This window comes from Podarcis vaucheri (genome assembly GCF_965113315.1).
Source record: "Podarcis vaucheri genome assembly, chromosome: 12".
NCBI classification, from domain to species: domain Eukaryota; kingdom Metazoa; phylum Chordata; class Lepidosauria; order Squamata; family Lacertidae; genus Podarcis; species Podarcis vaucheri.
Window position 1 is genome coordinate 6,872,677 of NC_138750.1, and position 17,262 is coordinate 6,889,938.

The following is a 17,262-nucleotide window of genomic DNA, read 5'->3' on the forward strand; positions in this document are numbered from 1 at the left end:
AAGAAATATGCAAAATAACCAAACAAGTATTAGAAGTCATCCCAGAATTGGCCCTACTAAACATCTTCCAAGACAATAATGCCCACTCACATCACAAAGAACTCATAACCCACCTACTCTCAGCAGCCAGAAACATCATAACCAGACACTGGAGAGACCTGTCAGGAGTAAGCATGGACCAATGGTACCAAATAGTATGGGAAACAGCCTTATTAGAAAAATTAACCAATAAACTGAAACTGACACGGGGACAAATGGAAGAAGATGCCTTCACCCTGATATGGCTCCATTTTATCACATACATAGCCCAACAAGACAACGACAAGAATCCACCAACAGCATACGAATCAATATGGCTAACTTGATTCAAAACACTCACCCACCCCACTCACACTTGAAAACAAAGTTCACCACAGCCAATCACAAACAACCACACCCTAGACCTCTCTCACCACCAAAGGAACACAAGTGAATAGTAAAGAGAACCCGCACAAGCGACACTGACATAAAACCCCACACATACATTAAGTAAAATAGAAACATTGCCACCCGACCCCACCCCCACCCACCCCGGCCCCCTCCACCTCTTTCCCCCTTTTCTTCCTAATGTAATACTAATGTCTCAACAAATGAAACTGATCTGTAGAAAATGTAATTTGAAAAGAGACATTGCACATACTTTTGTAAACCAAGAAATCTTTAATAAAAAATATGTTTTAAAAAAATAATGAGCCTGCCAAACCAGAACAATAAGTGAAGTATAAGTCTTTTAAAAAATAATGTAAGATTGGGCTTCATCTGTTACTCCCTCTGCCATCTTTAAGTATACTTTGCTAAGATTCCACCCACCCCACTATTTTCTAAGTCATGCACTATTTCCCCTTGATTGCTTCTAGATGAAACTGGCAAGACATTTTCAATTCATCATCATTACTGTTCAATCTACCAATCTGTATAATGTGTCCCTCTTTGTCTAAATGGGTTGGGGGTTCTTTATTTAAGTCTAGTTTTTTTTTCTCTAGCAGTTTCTTCAATAGTGGTAAACATTAAAACACTATTTTCTGGTAGTTTGCCCCATAATGCCTTGGTAAAATTTGGAAATATGGATTTGTGAGAACAGGATGCTAGACTAGATGGAGCTTTGGCCTGATCTTGCAGAGATTCTTCGCACTATGACACAGACACAAGGTGCTGCACAGCCCGAGTTTCCAAAGACAATTCTGTTGCCATCTCAGCTCTGAGGCCTATATATTGCCAAGATCAGGCGTAGGCAAACTAATTGCCTTCTCAATCTGGTCCACGGATGGTCCGGGAATCAGTGTTTTTACACAAGTAGAATGTGTGCTTTTATTTAAAATGCATCTCTGGGTTATTTGTGGGGCATAGGAATTTGTTCATTCCCCCCCCCCAAAAAAAAATATAGTCCGGTCCCCCTACATGGTCTGAGGGACGGTGGACTGGCCCCCTGCTGAAAAGGGTTGCTGAGCCCTGGCCAAGATGAACCCTGACTGATGGGGAAACAAATTGCCTCCCTGCTTCCCTCTTTTCCTCATACATAGGGTGCAAGTAGGGTTCCATCTTGTGGATAACTTTCCATATACAGTATCTACTCCCAAATGACGGCATATTTTGTGTCATTCTTGTGCCCAGACTCCTCCAACTAATCAAGAGATCAGCAATTAAATCAAGGCAAACAATACTTCACTCCATATGACTTATATTCACTCCATGCAATATTTATTTTCATGTGCCTTATCCGCTAAGTGATGCACAAAAGGCAATGCAATATATTTCACCATGCATGTGCTATCAAGTGCTTCATCATTTCCTTTTGGAATAATACATTACTTTAAGCAAAAAAAAATGACTGGGGAATAACAATGTCACAGGCTAATTTTACTGCTTCTTTTGACGAAGTTAATGACTTTGGGTGGGATTCACCTAGCAGTTCCATCAGCAGAAGTTCTGTGCAAGGTCTTCCACTTACACAATGGGGCTTCCCCCGTTCCTTCCTGCACCCCTGAAATTGGAACAGAGGGATGTTGGGAGAACCCCCAGAACAGCACTAGTGGGGATGGAGGGGGGAGTCATTCCATCAGGCAAACTGAAAATCTTGCAGCGATGGAACGTTTAACATAGCACGACATGGAATTCCTCCCTGTATGTTTAAAAGCTTGCTGCATTTTGTCTTAACAATATGGAAGTCCCATAGGCCTATAAACTTTCAGAGTGGAACAATGCATGCTTAATTTAACCTTTGCTGCTCCCTCTGTTCTCTCACTTTTTAATAAACAAAATATTAGAACAAGACGCAATCAAGGTGCTTACACTCACATTTGTCATGCATTTTATGGCAATAAATGAGCATTGCTTTGAGCAAAGTCAATGTCTTTAGATGTATCTGCTTCATTTGGAATGGTTCATTTCACAGACCTAGTGTAGATCATATTTCACAAACCTGTGCTTATACTTTGTGATCTGTGGAACATAATATTATGATAAAGTTCTTTTTAAGAGAATCATTTAACATGCTTGTCTCCACAGAATTCAGAAATAAAAACCTGAACAACCGAGGATTCCTAATGTAATGTTTCATTCCAGAAACAAAACTAGGTAATTTGCAACTTCAGTATCGAGGGGAAAATTTGGGTGGAGAGAATTTCAAGAGCAAGAGCAATGCCAGAAGCTGCCTTATGCCCAGTCAGGCCATTGGTGCATTTAGTCGAGGGCTGTCTACTCCAGACTTCCCCCGCTTGGTGCCATCCCGAAGTTGGGTCCCCAACTCCCATCCATCCTGGCCAGCATGGCCCAAGGCCAGGGATGGTGGGAATCATATGTTAAAACTTTTGGAGGGCACTAGATACTTTGGCCACCTCATGAGAAGAGAAGACTCCCTGGAAAAGACCCTGATGTTGGGAAAGATGGAGGGCACAAGGAGAAGGGGACGGCAGAGGACAAGATGGTTGGATAGTATTCTCGAAGCTACCAACATGAGTTTGACCAAGCTGCGGGAGACAATGGAAGACAGGGGTGCCTGGCGTGCTCTAGTCCATGGGGTAATGAAGAGTCGGACACGACTAAACGACTAAACAACAACAACAGATTGGGGAAGGCTGCCATACTCTGACTGGCAGCCACCCTCCGTGGTCTTGGGCAGGGGTCTTTCTTCTAACTGGAGATGCTAGGGAAAGAGTCTGGCGCTGGCTGCAGGTAGAGCATATGTTCTCTGACACAGAGATATGGCCCTTACAAAGAAGCACATTGATTAACACTTTTCTACCAATGCTGAATGGTGAGCAGATGAATGTATGATACAAAAAGAACCCCTCTTTGCTGCGGCAAGGAGACAAAAAGTGGGAGAGAATTTTCTCTTCCTTGCTAGATACCTGCTGGTGTTTAATAATGCACCCATGGACAAGGTATGTCAATGCATCCTGCCAGCATGCACCCTTGTCATTGTACACATTCCCATGCCTATATACACAAGAATAATTGTAATCATATGTGTCTCTGAGCTCATGCCCCTTGCTAATACAGAGCAGTCCCACTTAGTAGAATCGTGCTATGATAGCTCTTCTGTTAAAGAAATCATGTGAAACTTTTTTGTATATATGCTTGCTATAAAAATACCCCTTTGTAAAAGAAACACAAATCTCAATAGCCAGGAAGTCCTGAACACTCACCAACAAACCGCCTAACCTAGAAGCAAGTGAAAGAACTAATAACAATAGCCTGGTATCATTCATTTTCATATGTCACTTGCTTTTTCCAGTCCACAGGGGTCTCACCTGTTTTCCTGTGCAAAAAGTATATGTTCGGTACACATTTTCCAACACCATAGTGTGCTCCCAAGAGTCTTCCTTTAAGCACTCCATCCATCGTTCATCTGCCACATTAAGTGTTGTAGCTTGTTTATATATAAATTACACTTGTGCTGAAGCTTGTCGATCAGTTTCAGGGTGTCCCTTATGCCTGGCCATATTTGGAGTGAGTGGGAAGTGCATTAACCAACCACTGGTTCCAAGCCTTTAAAAAACTTAGGATAGGATCCAGTGAGCAGTAGGGGGACTGGGGTTTCTGAAGAACGCTTGTCAGTGAAGTCCCAAGGGTACCTGAAAAGCCATCCTGAAAAGTCTGGTGTCCCTTTGGAGAAGACTGCCCTGCTGCACAAGGGGAAATGCGGAGAACCCCTGAGTAGGACAGGAATCAGCTGGGCTCATTCATTTGGCTCTTTGGATCCAGGCCATTCTTTCATGCTTACTTCCTTTTCCCTTCTGTTGCAGCCCCTGTGACAGACCAACCTGACCCTCCTTGCGGAGATGTGGTCAGGCAATTCTTTCCTTCATAAACTTTAGGGTATTCTGCTATCATTCATCTGGCAGCAGTAGCACAATAGTATCATGCAATTCTAATGGTTTTTAAAAACTTCATTTTGCGACATAAACCTCTAATTCTCTGGACTTTATTACATAGCTGTAAATATTTATTCCAAGTCGCAATCTGCCAAAACAAAAGTGTAAAATAATGAAGAACAGTTGACTATTTAAGGCCTGCAAATAGAAGGTGTGTGCCTTTTTGTGCTCTGAACGTGTCCCCCCCCCAATTGCTCTTAAATAATTTACTTTTACAGGCATTTAGAACATTATGGGCTAATTCAGACATTAGGACAAACCTTGGCAAATTATGGCTCATTAAGACCACCATTTGTTAATCTCAGAAGATCAACCCAGGATCAGAACCCTATATTCTTGCTCTGTCTGAACTTAGCCATTATGTTCTTAAAATAAATTTTTAGAAACAATGAGTTATTGCTATCTTAGAAATAGGTATTCTCTGAATATGTAACTTAACTTCTTTGGAGTATCAGAAATAATATTAACCTTAACATATCTCCACACTTCTCCAATATTAAAACTAACTGGGGGACTTAACCTTTCTAAAAGCCAATGTGGTGGGTTACCTATTTCAAAAATAACTGTATAAAAATTAACTCTAGTGGGAGGAGACCTCGAGAACCATGATTTAAAAAAGTATTTTGAAAAGGTTTGTACCTCTTTAGCTACGAGGCAACATGTGTCCTGGGCTATTATGTGCTGGAAATGTCTATGAATTCTATCATGGAACATAAAATCTTATTGACAAGAGTCAGAGTGGATTATATCTGCCAAATTATAGACAAATAAGTCCAGGGGCTTTTTGTGGGGAAACTGTTGGAGATTCACTTTCCTAATAATACATGTTAGGGCAGTACAGTGGTGCCTCGCAAGACGAATGCCTCGCAAGACGGAAAACTCGCTAGACGAAAGAGTTTTCCGTTTTGGAGGTGCTTCGCAAAACGAATTTCCTATGGCCTTGCTTCGCAAAATGACAATGTCTTGCGAGTTCCTGCTGGGTCCCCCCCCCCTTTTCTAAGCCGCTAAGCCGCTTATCAGCTGATCCGATCAGCAGATAAGCCGCTAAAAGCTGCTAATAGCGCTAATCCGTCAATGGGCTTGCTTCGCAAGACGAAAAAAACGCTAGACGAAGAGAATCACAGAACGGATTCTTTTCGTCTTGCGAGGCACCACTGTACTTTTATTAAGTCAACTGTTATTGTTGGCATCTGTCTGTCTTGAGTGCACATCCAGGGGTGAAGGCAAATTGCAGGAGAATCACAGTGCCAACTGTGGCTGCAGAGTCCAGTAACTCATAACTGCTGCCTCTGATGTTATTTTTGCTGCGCTGGCAGCACCAAAGTGGCCTCCCCAGGGCACATGCCTGAGCAGTGTGTATGGAGGTCCTGGGCTGTCCGGCCTCCTCTTGGCCTCACTGATGTGGTCCAAAGATAAGTAGAGCAATATGTTTGGCACCAGCTTAGCTGCAGGAGCTGCTGGAAGGAGGTGTACAAGGTGCCATCCAACAGTCTTAGGGACTCCACTGCATATTTATGTAGGGTTCACTCCTTGGTCCTTCTCCTGAAGAAAAATGTCAAACACATCAATAAAATGTAGTTGGCTGAGAATATCAGGTTTGAAAGGCCTGCCTGAATAATACAGTTCTTAGAAGAATGTCAGGAAATGAGCAGGAATGACTCCTGCTGAACATCTACTGGCAAGGAGTTCCATAGGATCAATCTGCCACTCTAAAAACTTGGCCCCTGGCATAGGTCAGCCAAACCTCTGGGGCATGTGGAACCATCAAATGTGCCCCCTCAGAACACCTCAGCTATTGAGATAGAGCATAAGTACAACTTGGACAAAGAAGAAATGTTGCCTCCCTGGCTTGTCTGGGAGTTGATTTTTAGTTGTAGCATGTTTAAATAAGAAATATAACTAGAAATTTAATATTTATTTGTTACTCATGGGAGGTTAGGTACGTTACAACATGCACATAGGACGGCTCAGTGGATAATATAAAAATGCAGAAGAAAGCAGTTAAGTTTACAAGCTGTTCAGTTCCAACAGTTGGTAAACATGTGATCTTGAACATCCAGCACATAATCCACCTCCATTTCTACCTCTATAATCTATTTTATCACCCTCCATATGGGGACCACAGCATAGGAACATAACTACTGTATCTATATCAGTGTCTCACAGCATGACAAATTTTACATTTGAAAGCCCATATATTTTTATTAAACTGTCTTGAACAATTTTCCTCGCTGGTGTTCCAATCCATTTTTCCTCTGCAGACAATATAAAAAACTACGTATGCACCAAAGCCTAAATGCCTACATATGACTTGTTCACTCATATCAATTGCCTTCTCTTAGGCACAAAATTGAACTAGAATAAAATATTGCAGGCACTCCCATAGAAGCCTGGGAATTACAGAGGTTGAGAATTATTATGACTGACAAAGAGCCGAACCCTCCTTCACAGAACTATAGTTTTGAGCATTGCTGATTAAGTAGACCTTACACTGGTTTAACTCTGTAGCACAGAGGACACACTCTTAAGTCCCATTTAATGGCATACAGAGTTTGGGCGAAGACAGCTGCAAGAAATGGCAACAGGACCATACCCATGTGGAACAAACTGACCTTGCATAAGGCTGCTTCACCTTGTTCACCTTGCCCCCCCCCAATGGAAAAGCAAATATATTTAAATAATTATATGGCAAAACATTGGCTTTTGAAATATGGCTTACAAACTTACTAAACAAATAAGAAATGCTCCAATGACAAGACTCCACAAGAGCAAAGAAGAATTTGTACCATCACAGGTGCCAGCCAACTGGTACCTTCCACAAGTGGGAGGTTTGCTGGTTTCACAACTTGTCCCAAAAGGTACAGTTAGGACACTTTGAAACCAGTTCCACTGGTCTAAAATGTCTGTCTTCATCCTGTAGTTTCCACAGTGTAGATACCTCTGCGTGTGGTTCCAGGTTTAAGGCTTAAGCAACATCCATAAAGCAGTGTATGGGACAAATCTATGCTGTTTGCTACACCTGTTTACGAAGACTGCAATTCTCAAAGGAAAGCGTGAAAGCCACAGCTTTAGATTATAGGAAGCAGGGTGGGGATTTTAGAGTCATTAGCACATTCAGTTCCTTCAAAACTTTGCAAATGTGAACCTCACAAACCATTATGGAAAAAGCCCATTGTTGGAGAATGTTTCTGTAATCTGTCCAGGGGAAATCACCATAACAAGTACTTAACATCTTCTAAAAAGAGTATCTTTACTAACATGGAGACAGTTTCACTGATTTCAGTGGGATTTGAACTGGATCCTCCAGGGGCTCAGTCCTACTTCTGTTGCTATTACTGCACCTCAGGAAAACCCTGACTGTAGAAGAAGAGACCGTTTAAATATTTCTACACCCAGTTTTTTTATTTCTCAAAAGGCAGATGAATTGAGCATATGCTCTTGGCCTATTTATGATATTTACAAAAATTAATGCACCACGAAACAAAGCCAAAAATATGTCGACAAAAACTCACACGCCAAGGAACTCCAGCAAAATTATTCCAGAAGAGAGGAAAACAACATTAAGAACACTCAGTGACTACTTGCTGATGGATGGTTGCAGAAAGATCAGTAATGGTATCATGATTTTTCAGATACTTTTCCAAATATTGTCAAGGTCCTTCATTTTAATTGTTGCACTCTTTTACAATATGTAAATCATATCAGACTATATACATTTCTGTCAAGAGTTTGCAGAGGATACCCTACTTGTGAAACACAAAATAAAACTCCTTTTACAACAAAAATTCTCCTCCTTTGTGTTTTCAACAGGAAATGCTGATCTATCCCAGCTCTATCAGATACCATGAATTGAATCTGGAACTGTTTACATGCAAAGGACATGTTCTGCCACTGAGATACAACCCTACCCCTGGTCAGCTTATTCCACCACTTTTTTAAGAAATAAAACTCTTTAGAGGAATAGAATACAACACTGGAAAATTCTTGTTCTCCAGCTTTTAAAGCTTTCTTTTCTCAAGCCACTGAGACGAAACAAAATGGACTCATTCTGTTTCCAAACCTCTGTGAGTATCTGTTGCCCAAAAATGGCAGCACTTAATATTTTATTAAAATGTAGTAGTTAATATTTTCCTTTTCCTAGCTCAAGTGGAATTCCTGTTCACAACCTTGGACAAGAAGGCAAAATCCCATACCATTCATGTAAAATTACAGTGATTGACTTATGAAGAATGAAGAAAACAAGTTTATATACAGATTTCTGGCTAAGTTGCAGGCACAGAGAAATTGCAGTTTAGAAATATTTAATGGCTGTCAGCATCCAGGTAGAGAGGAAATATTTAGTTTGATGCATGAGGGTATAACTAAGAAATAGGATGAACTAGAGTGGGAAAAGATGAAATATCAGTAAATACTTCCTTTTTCCATGATACATTAAGCTTAATAGATTAGTCTCCTGTGAGAAGATTTCCGAAAGCCTTGTTGCATGGAATGCTTAGATTTAGAGGAGACAGAACAGAATTGTATTCAGACTTCTCACACACTTACACAGAGATGGGCTGGACTCACAAGTTGTTTCCATGTCCAAGTTTAGTTGAATCGTTGGCCTCACCATATTTATAAGAAGTAACTGGACACTTTGCAGGGATTATGACGCTATACAGATGCATTGAGTTCTGGACATGAGTTCCTACAATCAGTCTTTTGAATTCATGCTGATTCTGTAATATATTCTAGTGGCTCTTGGTCATGCCCAAGTGTGATCAAGAGACAGAGAAATGCAAAACAAATGGAAAGGAGGGACCCATTTCTCCCTATCTGCTTTCACCACCCCTTGTTCTCCCCTTTATGTTCTTGCTGCAAAACTTCTCTTCCTTCCATAAGTACAGCCACCCTTTTTGCCTTAGTTGATCTTGTCTTGGACAGCAAGATCGTCACAACTTGTAAAGTTGGCGGTTAGGCATTGGTTCAAACTGGTTGGTGGAGGGGTAAGTGCCTACCCCTCCAATGGTGGTGCGGAAAGGGAATTCCGCTAAAGGAATCCAGGGGCTTGCCATTCTTTTCGTCCTTGTCCCTGGCATCGGACTTGGGCCGTGCAAGCCCCACAGGAACATGAGGGTGAGAAGTGAGGGGCTGAGGCCCAGCTTCATTTCTCCCCAAAATTGTTTCCCACACTGGCTTTCGCTGGAATCCGGAAGTCAGTTCTGTCCCTGGGCAAGGGCAGATAGTCGGAACCAATGCCTAAGCAACCACTCACTTGTGTGTATTTAAATAAAGTTGTGGCCAATATAGGGCCAAAAGCACAAACCAAAATTGATGTGTGATGTGTGAGTTATTGGGGGGTGGCTTGGGGACCTCGACACGCACAACTCTGCTCATCATGCCACAGACACTCTTCTCCCCGACACTTAAGAGAAAGCCTGTTCTGTCAACTGAGCAGGCCACCGACATGTGTCACAGTGGACACAAGTGCACGGACAACATTTGATGTGCGCCCGCCTCTCGCCTTCCATTCTGCTCATTTCACTGTGTTACACTTGCGAAGCCCAGAGGGGCGGAAATGGCCGCCCTGCCCAAAATCTGCCTCTGTGTGTCATGTAAGGTGAGGGTGAGGGCCTTAAGGAAGCTGATCTACAAGGGAAATTTAGGCCTGTGACTCCCTGTTTACACTGACCAAATTAATAAACATTTTACCACCTAGCAAATTGGTCATGTGTTAATTCTTTACAGTTGAATCCACAATCCTCTAAGAGTGCAACTGTTCCTCAGTGTACTGAGGAAAGACACTCGTCGCCCTCAACTTCACAAACGGGAGACAGAAAGCCTGATTGTCAGGCAGGATTAATTGTAATTCAACACAACACATTCAAAATGCTCAAATGTCAGCAAATGTCACCTCGGGATGACCTTAAAAGTGAAAACTGGGCCTTAGACCTGTATTTAATGTTAGCTGGGGAATCTCAGAGTATGCATGGATGGTGGGGAAATATAGCAACACAATGCACTTTCAAGTTTCTTCTATATCTTTCATTGCTGTTACAAAGTTTAAAACCACATGAAGCAAAATTATTAAAGGCTTAAAAATATCAGCAAGGGAACAGGAAACTCTGAGAAAATAAAGTGGTCAGCAATCTCTAATATACCCTTTAGTAATGATGTTTACTATGTATATTATGGTAGGTTAGAGTCAAAACAGACCTACAGTGTCTGTATTCTGCATTCTGTGGGAGTGGGGATTGATATCAGTAAAATGGCATGATGGGAAAGGATTAAAAATCCCACTTTCCCCAACAACCCTTCTTTGCTTAAAATTGGAGCTCCTGGTAGCTGCTTTCAAGTTTTCTGTTTTTAAGTCAGGAGATGTGATCAGGGATCTCCCACTTCACATCTGTTTTGGTAATCTGAGTATCCCCTCCGTACTGGGAAATGTGTCATATTCAGGCCTTGTTCACACATGCAAACCAGCTGCTTTGCCCCATCTTTCCATGCAACCCTTTCATGCACAGGCTTATATGAGGAAAGCTCCGTGTGAATTGGCTTGTGCACGTCGGAGCTGACAGTTAAGAATGTGAAGGCTGCAGGAAGTGCTTGGCATGTAGCAAACACATCAATGTGTTCTGCCTGCATGGAGAGCCCAGTTGACACAGAATTCTCTAAATAATTTGTATATGGGAAAGATTGTGTAGGAAGAGGGAGCACCTTGTGTGAACCAGCTGATAGAGACCCAACAGAGCAAAAAGACCTGTTTGCTGCTAAGGTACAGAGATCCTTTAGAGAAGCACCACGACAAAAGCCCATTTAGTATATAAATAAAGGACATCCAAAAAAGTAACAGCACAGTCCTAACCATGCCTACTCAGAAATAAGTCCTACTGAATTCAGTGGAGCTTACACCTGGGTAAGCGAGTTTAGGATGGGAGCCTAAGCTGTTATGCAGCTAAATACCTAACAGGGTCAGGTCCTTCAGGCAATTAAGTTTTTCTGGCAACTTTGTAGGCAAGCCAGTGTAAAACATGAGCTCATCAGCTTTAAAACTTGCACAGAACTTAGGAAGGCCTTTTAAAAACAATGCACATATTTCTACAGTATTAATGGCCATTAACATGTTCAGAGGTAGCACGGATCACTACACCACAAGTGGCTAACAGGCAACATGAGAGTCAGAGATGTCATGCCTGGGCAGGAGCAATATGGCCTAATGGAGCAGCTATGGTACAGAGGGAGACCGGCTCTCTTCCTTGTCTTCCAGTGCTCTGGTGCTGACTGCTTCCTTGCCCAGCTCAAGGCACAGGGTTTTGCACCTCTTCTGCAGCTTGCACTAGAGTAGTAGTATTTCAAAAGTCTTAATGTAACCTATGACACGGTTACTTAAAAAATAATAATTCAGAGCTTATGGCTGAGCTGAGTATAAAGGGACGCCTGACCATTAGGTCCAGTCGTGGCTGACTCTGGGGTTGCAGTGCTCATCTCGCTTTATTGGCTGAGGGAGCCGGCATACAGCTTCCGGGTCATGTGGCCAGCATGATGAAGCCACTTCTGGCGAACCAGAGCAGCGCACGGAAACGGCGTTTACCTTCCCTCCAGAGAGGTACCTATTTATCTACTTGCAGTTTGACGTGCTTTCGAACTGCTAGGTTGGCAGGAGCAGGGACCGAGCAACGGGAGCTCACCCCGTTGCGGGGATTCGAACCGCCGACCTTCTGATCGGCAAGTCCTAGGCTCTGTGGTTTAGCCCACAGCACCACCCACATCCCAGTGAGCTGAGTATAGGGATGAATAGTTCTGCTTCCATTCCACATGCATTTCACAAGTATTCCTAAGTCTGCTCCATCTTGTTTCTGCATTCAACTGTGATTTCTTTCTTTCTTTTTACAAAAAGGCACTAAAATGTTTTAAAATAGCAATTTAAAATGTTTTTTAAATTCATGTTTTATCACAAAATACATTTTATCTGAAGGTGCATATTTCTAAACATATATTATCCTAACATACAGATTTTTAATGCATTTTGATGTGTGTTTTTCCAGTGCAAACTGAATCGCAAAATTTTAAGAAGTGTAAAATCCAAAGGATATTTTCCAATCTGCACATTAATCTAGAGGAGCGAACCAGTGCAGTTTTTAATCAGAATTCAGTATTCTTCAACATCCCTAGGGAGTGCTCCCGAAGTTGAGTGCAGCCAATACATACCTGCAAGTGTCAAAGCATAGGTCCAAGTCAGGTTAAAATAAACATATACCGCTACACTCTGGCCAGTTAAAGACTTGTGACTTCAAATTAAAATTTGGCACCTGCCAAGCTCTAGTGTAGGCGAAATTGTGATGGTAAGACTGGACCTCTTTAATCGAAAACAGTGTGGCCTCTGGCAGCATTGTTTTGTATGTGGTGCAACACTGACATTTCACACCATCTAAAATGCAATCCTTAAGACTGACAGCAGGCTGGCGATCATATTGTGCACAAAGGGCCCACAGACAGATTCTAGTGTGACTGCATCTCAAGAGCTCTGCAAGCAACACATCTTTCTACAGCCTAAGAGAGAGAGTGAGATCCTGTTGATTCCGGCAAAGTTTCAGTATGTTTTAGTCCCACTTATATAAGTGAAAACAACTAAACACTAGTTGGTAAAGCCGAAACAGCAGTCTCTTCCTTCTGCAATCATGGGAAGCAAGCCAGAAATGCTAACAGCTCATTTTTCAGAAGAGGGAAAAAACATATCATTTTTGATGGATTACAATTTGGAGAAATGCTACAACTGTATTTTGAAAATGCATATGTTTACACAGAAACACAACACATACCAATACATCAGTCTCGTGTTACTGCTCTCTGCTTGTGTCGACTTTCGACTGATGTTCTTTTCCTTTATGTTAATTAATGCCAAAACTTTCAGATGAATTGGAGCGAAGGCATAAAACCATATGGTCCTACTGGGAAAATTACCACATATACCTGTTGTTCCTCCCCCCATTTTGGCTGTATTACAATCTATTAAATATGTTCTCCTAAATCATCATAATGATTTAACAAACATTATCTAATGAAGACAGCAGAAGACATGAGCCTAGAAAGCGACCATTAATGGATTTAGCAAGCCATGGAAACAGCAGCCTTTCATAAAATAGAATCTACACAAAAGCCATACATTTAAAAAATCAGCAGTGTAGCTCACCCATTAATCCCATCCTTAAAGAATACATAAATGCAAAGTAATAACTTTCTTCTCAGTCCTTACTTAGGCTAAGCATGTAGTTCAACGCTACAGGAGATGTCCTTCTGTTTTAAAACCATCATTCATTTTAGTTTTTATAGGGATGCTTTATTCGTTTTACAAATGAATAAGCATGAAAAATCCACACTGCCTATCCTTGCTTTTGGATGAAGCATGTGAGCAGCAAAGTGCTTGCAAGTATGGTGTTCATAAACTAACGCAAAATGCATTCAAGTATCGTAATTATCTCAGTGGAAATGCCCTCCCATCAGATGTTAAGGAAATAAACAACTACAGTATCTGACTTTTAGAAGACATCTGAAGGCAGCCCTGTATAGGGAAGTTTTTTAACTTTTATTGTGTTTGATGTTTTAATTTGTTGGAAGCCCTCCAGGTTGGCTGGGGCAGCCCAGTCAAATGGGCAGCATATAAAGAAACAAACAAATAAAATTGCTTCTGAATAGGATTGCAGAGGATTGCACAGTTACATTTCTGAATTGCTATATGCCATGGACAGCCAAAATGGTGGCCTCTGGTTGTTACTATAATGCGATTCCCATCGTCCCTCAGCAATCGTCATGCTGTCTTGTGCTGGAGGGCACCATGTTGACTATCTCTGCTGTATACATTTGTGTTGCAAACCCACTGCTAACCACCAGTTAATAATGTGGAGGACTCACCCCCAAGCTGTACACATATTTGCTAGCAAAAAAAGTGATGTATGCAAGATATGAAAATTTGTACTATAATACAGTATAGAATTTTCAGAAGTTACCAAATGTACATCTTGGTTTTTTAAAAACTGTGCATCATAACATTAGATTTCCCAAAGATGGGGAAATGTTTGAATTGAATTTGCTAAATGCCAAGCAAGGAAGTTAAGGTTAATCATGAAGTCTGATGAAGTGACTAAACATACGCCAATGAAACAGAAATAAGAAGAAAAAGGACAGTAAAATTGAAAACTGAACTGTTCATTGCCAACTGTATACACATTATACATTTATTCACAGAACTATTGCAGGGAAAGCCAGGCTTTGCATCAAAGCTCTGCTGAAATTCTTGAAGAAAGAAGGTTCTATGTCTACTCAGTAAGCAAAATCTTACAAGGTAGAAAACCTTTTTGACAGTTAAATACTGCCATCTCCTGAGCATCCAGCAACAGTGTGGTTGAGCCAGACTTGACACCCTGGTGACAGGTTCCCATCACGCTGTAATCAATTCAGCAAAGACGAGTCTTAAAGCTGTATCATAAAAAGGATCTTCATCAATGTTTCCTGGCACAAACAGTGCTACTCGTCTCATACCCAACTCCATGTTCTAACATGTTTGTCTGAGCCTGGTGTCAGAGTTCAAGGAAGTACACTTTGTTTCTTTATACTAAAATTAATGTTCCAATTTTCTGACACAAAGGTGCTCAGAGCTGCAAACAACAACAAAAAATGATAAACTCAGATTAAAAATTGCCCAAGCAAAAAAAAAGGTGGTTTTTAAATTCATACACTTGCTTAGAACTTGACAGTTCTCACTTGGGAGCGAGTTCTACAATTCAGGTGCCACCACCATAGAAGCTCTGCTCTTAGCAGAGGACAGTCTTGTAGCCAGCAGCGTGGCAGCAGTGTTCTTCCATGTGATCTTAATTCAATAAAGTGGGGGAAACGAACTATGGAGAGAGTTAGGCGGCTGGGTCCAGAGGCAACTGACACAAGCACTTCCACTTATGCAAGAAAAGACAATTCCTGTCCGGAGGCGGCGCGAAACAAGTAATGGCGGTCCTCTTCGCGCTGCGAAGAGGGGCTCCGCAGAAAAGGGTCGTTCGCTGCGGCAAAGCGACGACCCACTAAGAAAAACCACGAGCAGAGTGAGCTCGTGGCCGTGGGATCCGGCGGGCACCTAGAGCAACCCCCAAAACGAAGAAGGGACCCCGTAAGGGGCTCCGGAAGCGCGGAGGGGAAGCGGTGCTGTGGATTCATCGCTCTTTCTGCGGGAGTGAAGCCGCGCGGCTGTTACGGATGAGCGCCGACCTTTCTTCCTTCTACATTGGATTACAGACCAACTACTCGTGAGTAAGATTCACCTGAGATTGGATTACAAAATCTATGAATTTGGCTGAAAGCGGGAGACGAGAAAAAGGAAGTCCGTCTCCCGATGGTGCTTAGTGATCAAAGGCAAAGGATCTGACAGGCTGGAAGCAGTACAGAAGGGCTTTAAAACAAGAGAAACCATACGCTTAGAGAAGCTGGAAACTGAAAGGCAAGTTACTTTTATTTCTTTGGGACTGGCTCTATCTTTTTCTATGGGGACTTCCTCCTCTGCTAAACTTACTAAAAAATTTTAAAGACTTTAAAAACCCAAGCCCCGGACTTGCAGCGGGACAAAAGGTTGTTTTGCAGATACACTTACAAATTTGAAATGGATATTTAGAGGCATCACTGTTGGATACAATTTAACAACTGTACTTTGCACCTTTTAAGAGACTTGTGGCAACATTGTGAGAGCTCTGCTTGAGGGAAAAGGTCTTCTCCAAAGACTATTGTTAATTTACTTAATTGCAGGAACTTTAATGGCGACTGAAACTTTGTCTCTTCCTTCCTGAACTGCAACAGTACTCCCTCTAGTGGAGTCTGGGATCTACAATTTCCTGGGAACCAATTTTGCTTTGTCTCTCTGTGGTTTGGTTGTTTACTCCAAGGCCTGCTTTTCCCAGGAAAATTTTGACAGCCTGACCTTGAATCCAAAGACAGGTGGGGAATGAGTGACAGAGTAAAAACAAGAGCTGCGTCGAAGGCAGGGAAAGGCAAACTGACACAAACAACCCTATTTTCTCAGGGACGCAGATCTTCAGTCCCTGCCGTCTTGCAGACTGCACCCTCGCCAACAACTCTAGCTGAAGAAGCTGAACAATTAACAGGTGAGGATATGGCATCTGGAGGGTCTAACACTTTGTTAGAGGAAATGTTACAACAATTTGCAATTTTGAATAAAAAAGTGGATGACCAAACTGCAAAAATTGATTTAGCCACATCCTCAATCACCAAACTTTCAGAACAGGTGGCTAAGCACTCACAAGACATTGGAAATCTAAACGACGCAACATCTGAAAATCGAAAATTGGCGGAGGCTGCGAACCAAAAAGCAGAGGCCGCAGCAAAAGGAGTGGAGGAACTGAAAGGAGAGGTAAGACCGCTCCACAAACATATTACAGACCAGCAGGCCTACCTGTCTTTGGTGGAACTGCGAAATAAGGAAAACAATCTGAGATTACGCTCTATCCCAGAGATTGAGAAAGAGGACTTGATAGGTTTTCTAACAGCAGAATTCTCTAAATTCTGGGGTATTAATGAAGACACAGACTTTAAAATAACAACCGCATTTAGATTGGGAAGAGTCGTTGGAAAAGACAGGCCTAGAGACTGTTTGATCATCTTAAGGACTAAACAGGAGAGAGACAAGCTACTTGACCTACATTTTAACAAAGCACTTGTGATACAGGACAGAAGAGCACAAATCTACAAGGACATCCCTAAGCAATTACTGGATCTCAGATCTAACTATACTGACCTAGCTGGACTTTTGAGAGGTAACGGAATACCATACAGGTGGGAGTTTCCACAAGGCCTTTCATTCAAATACAAAGGAAAG

The 17,262-nt window shown here is 41.9% G+C and overlaps 1 protein-coding gene and 1 long non-coding RNA gene across 2 annotated transcripts in view; one reads left to right on the forward strand and one right to left on the reverse strand.

Moving 5' to 3' along the window:
* Positions 1-8,385, forward strand: part of LOC309515291 — a 60,555-nt gene extending 52,170 nt beyond the window's left edge. The window contains exon 2 of the long non-coding RNA XR_014212401.1: positions 8,223-8,385. This is a non-coding gene — a long non-coding RNA (uncharacterized lncRNA). The remainder of the gene's footprint in view (positions 1-8,222) is intronic.
* SUGCT (succinyl-CoA:glutarate-CoA transferase) overlaps positions 1-17,262 on the reverse strand; it is a 294,275-nt gene that overhangs the window by 44,302 nt on the left and 232,711 nt on the right. The gene's annotated exons all lie outside the window — the stretch shown is intronic.